The sequence below is a fragment of the Miscanthus floridulus genome, chromosome 5, assembly GCF_019320115.1.
Source record: "Miscanthus floridulus cultivar M001 chromosome 5, ASM1932011v1, whole genome shotgun sequence".
Lineage (NCBI taxonomy): Eukaryota > Viridiplantae > Streptophyta > Magnoliopsida > Poales > Poaceae > Miscanthus > Miscanthus floridulus.
The window spans coordinates 82,497,235-82,501,495 of NC_089584.1; positions in this window are offsets into that span (position 1 = coordinate 82,497,235).

The window sequence follows — 4,261 nt, forward strand, 5'->3', positions numbered from 1 at the left end:
TCACGATGTTTTACTTCTCAGTCGACTGTTTCTGGATCTGTTGGTGCTACGCCATGTTTTGGATAATCATTATCTTGTTGTTTCTCCATTGTCCTCGTTTATCTCGACTTCTGGATTAGATCTTGGTTGTACCAAGTTGCTCTTAACCATGTATCCCTAGCTCCCCGTGTGGTTTAGTATTCGAAGTCGTATAATCTTTTGTGTAATCCCTGGTCTACGGAATGTAATCGCATTTCCCCCTTTTTTTTTGCTTCCAGTTTTGAATCTCGGGACGAGATTTTTTTAAGGGGGGTTGGTTGTAACACCCCTGGTGTTACGAACTCGTTTAGCACCGCGATTTAAGCCTAAGTAAAATTTTTGAAACGAGTTTCTTGAATTTTTGATTTAAAGCGTACTTGACGTGATGAGTGAATCCTGTGCGACTTAATTTTGCGGACTCAAATAAACGGCCACGTTAAAATACTCAGTGCGTAAAGATACTTAGGATTTGTCGACGACGATGCTAGCGAAAGGTGGTTCTGTTAAATTAAGTATGAAAAGCAACTCTTATAAATAAAATAAAGTCCATTAATAAATAGAACGATGTATATATATATATATATATATATATATATATATATATATATATATATATATATATATATATATATATATATATATATATATACTCACGGGTTCATTTTGATAAGCACGAACTGACGAGAAAGAGAGCGCAGTAGCTTCGCTTATTTTTCCTGGCGTGCTACGTACTCACCTAGCATGCTATTGATCGTTGTCTCGTTCTCGTTGTGGCTCAGCAATTGCAAAGTCTTCTCATCTGTCCGCATCCTTGCTCTTCGGTCTTTGCGTTTACTTCTTTGCTTGCTTTGCTTGTCTCTGCTACCGTGATCTTATCCATGTCCGCCTCTGCTTGTCCTTGTCGCCTCAGCTATGCTAAGCCATCTAGCTCCGCCGCTCAAATCAAGTTTCTGCATCGTTGCTGCACCGTCCTGTCCTGTTGTGATTCACCGACCGGACCACGTGCTCGGACAGGTTTGCTCAGGACTCCTCGTCCTTTTTTCTCTGCGCCGTGTCTTCTCAACTTCATGCGCACGCGCAGGCATGCCACTGCCAGCCGCGTGGTGCCATGCTGCCCTGCCCCACCCTTGTCCCTCTTTTGTCACCCACGTAGCAGAGTATTGTCTCATCTCGTGCAGCTAGCACTGCAATCCGCCACGGGCGCGCTGCAATTCAAGCATCGCATCAGACGCAGAGAGAGCTCCACAGCTGGCAGCAGTGACCACCATTGCTCCTCCCACTGTTGACTGGGATATTTTTGCCCACACGCCACACCCTGTGGTCTCACTGTGTGGCCCTCAACCTGACCACCTTTATGAACGAACGCAACGCAGTACTGCAGTGGCTTATGTGTGTTCGGTAGGTGCATGAGAGATGCCATTGTATCTTCTCTCAGGCATTAATAGGAACAAATCAGAGGCAATTCTTATCCAATCATTCAGTCGCTCTCTCCTTCTCCGTCCGTCAGCAGGTGCCTCCACTCGACGTTGTTCGCTGCTATTTTTGCTCGGATCCAAGCTGACTGCAGCGAGGTCCCTCGTCACTTGTGCTAGCTCGGTGATCCCATGGGCTGCTTCTCCGCACGACGCTGAGCTACTCCACCTTGCCACGCTCCTCCTCACCACCGCGCTGGGCCTACTGTGCAGCCGCGCTGCTCCTCCCGGTCTGCTCTGGGCAGCTGCCATCCGTCGCGCGCTCGTGGTCCCGCAGCGCCGTCCCTCCCACCCCCGCTGCTCGGCCATCGTGTGCGAGCGCGCGAAGCCCCACGGCCGCTGCTCTCGCGCGCTGTGTCTTCCCGGCAAGCCGCGACCACCGCGCCCTGGAGCACCGCCGTGTCGTGCCCACTCGGCACCCCGGCGTCCATGCTGCTCCACCTCACCGCGCTGCTCCACTGCGTTGCCAGTGCCGCAGCTGCCCACCTGGCCGACGCCACCACGGCGCCGTTGCTGCCGCCACGGCTCACGCGGGCAGGCTGCCTGGGGTCGTCTCGGATCGTGCCATGGCTAGCTGTGGTCGCGTGGGATTCCGTGCCCCTCCCAGGCGCCTTCTCCGCCATGCTTGGCCGCCGTGCCCACTTGCCGCGCCATCAGCCGCCTGGGCCGGCCTGCTGCCTACGCTGTGGACCGGCTTGGCAGGGCCACGAACGCGACTGGGCCGTTGCTGAGCGCTGGGCTGGCCGGCTGCTCACCCGCGCGCCTCGCTGGGCCAGCCTGCCATAACTTGCTGGGCCACTGCCCCGCTCCCGGTTTGCCATCGCTGCTTGGGCCACGCGCGCTTACGGGCCACCCGCTGTCTGTGCACTGATTGGGCCGAGGTCGGGCCGTCGGCCTCTTTGATTTCTAGGGCGATTTCTCGTTTAGCTTATAAGATAAATTTGTAAAATCCAAATAAAATAGTATAGGAATCCAAAAATGGTGGAACCAGTTTTGTTGAGTTCCTAAAATCCTGCTCTACATGCTGGTATAATTTGTTCACATAGTTGGATAATATTCTTAGGAAGCTATATAATTAATTAGAGATAATTAATATTACGAAAAGGTAAACTGGTAGGGATTGGTATGGTAAATTGGTAATAGTGTTGAATCGGAAATTTGCACAGTAGGCTCCTAGCAATATTAGGTATTCACTGTAAATTTTATAGCTCCGGAACAATTAGTTTGCTAAAGAGATAATGGTGTCCTATTACGAATAATGATTAAATCGATAGCATGGGATAAAGAAACGACTTGGGTTTATGTAACGAAAATAATTGTTGGAAAATAGCGTCTTATCCGACAACGTATATGTGGGGGTATTAACCCCTATACCCTTACGGCTAAGCTTGGGCTGGCCCGGATCGATGGGTTCAGTCCACCCGAAAGATGACGTGCGGCCCAGTTAACCTGATCGGAGTCCCGCACAAGGAATCAAGACGGATTTGGCAACCAAGCAGGATCCTGGTCGGTTAGAATAGGAATCCTTATCCGGCCAGATATGGCAGTTGTAACTGACTAGGATTAGTTTCCAGCTCTGTAACCCTGCCCCCCGGACTATATAAGGCGGGCAGGGGACCCCTCTAAAAAATATCTCTCATTGACATACAGCAATACAAATCAGACGCAGGACGTAGGTATTACGCCTTCTTGGCGGCCGAACCTGGATAAAACCTCGTGTCTGTCTTGCGTCACCGTCTTGTTTGGGGCTTGCGCATCTGTCTGCCGATAATCTACTACCTTGGGCATACCCCTAGGTAGACTGCCGACCATATTTCGTCGACAGTGGCGCGCCAGGTAGGGGGTGTGCGTACTGCTCGTCAAGCAAACAAGATGGTCATCGTCTCCGGCTCCATGGCTACGCCCAACGGCCTCACGTTCACCGTCGGCCAGATCACCTGGACCACCGGCCCCGACGTCTCCATCACCATGACCGCGGAGGAGGCGTGGATTCAACCCGCGCCGACGACTACTTCACCTGCATCGGCTACGGCTCCGACCACGGTGAACACGATTCCGACCACGGTGAACACGGCTCCGACCACGACGAACGTGGCCCCGACCACGATGGATCTGGCTCCGACCACGCTTACAGCCACGCCGACAACCCGTCGTCTGCTTCCCCGCTACAGAGGAAAGCAGATCGACGACACCGACTTGCTCGACTCCATCGATCGGGTCGGCACCAAACTCGCTGAAACCCTAGCTCTGGTAAGTACGATTCAAAGCCAACCTAATGAGCAGGTAACATCTCCCCACAACAGATCTATCCGACCAGCTCGGACCAGTCGTCCTGCACGACTCGGAACAGATCTTGTGGTCGTATCTACTCCTGAGGGGCGCTCCGCTCGTCGCCAGCCAGCCTTTGCGACGGGTCTCCGACTCTGCGAGTACGAAGCCTCGACGAAGAACCACCAGGTCCAGCCCTACGGCCTGCAAAACGCTGCCTCCAGCTACACGTACAACCTGCGACACCGCTCGGATCTGTGTCCTGTACACCGATCTCGGCCGAAGCCATGCAACATCGTCAACATGGTTCGGATCGAAGATTATCGGGAAGGATCCGTCCACACAGTCCGAGAAGGTGACTCCAGCTCCTCATCCGGCATCGCGTCCAACGCATCTGTCCACACCGAGCTTCAGCGTCACGAAGATGAAGGCGCCCAATACGATCTGGATCTACCAGACCACGCCCCGGGTTTCCCCCAATTTCCGTCTTTCCCGCCAAGACG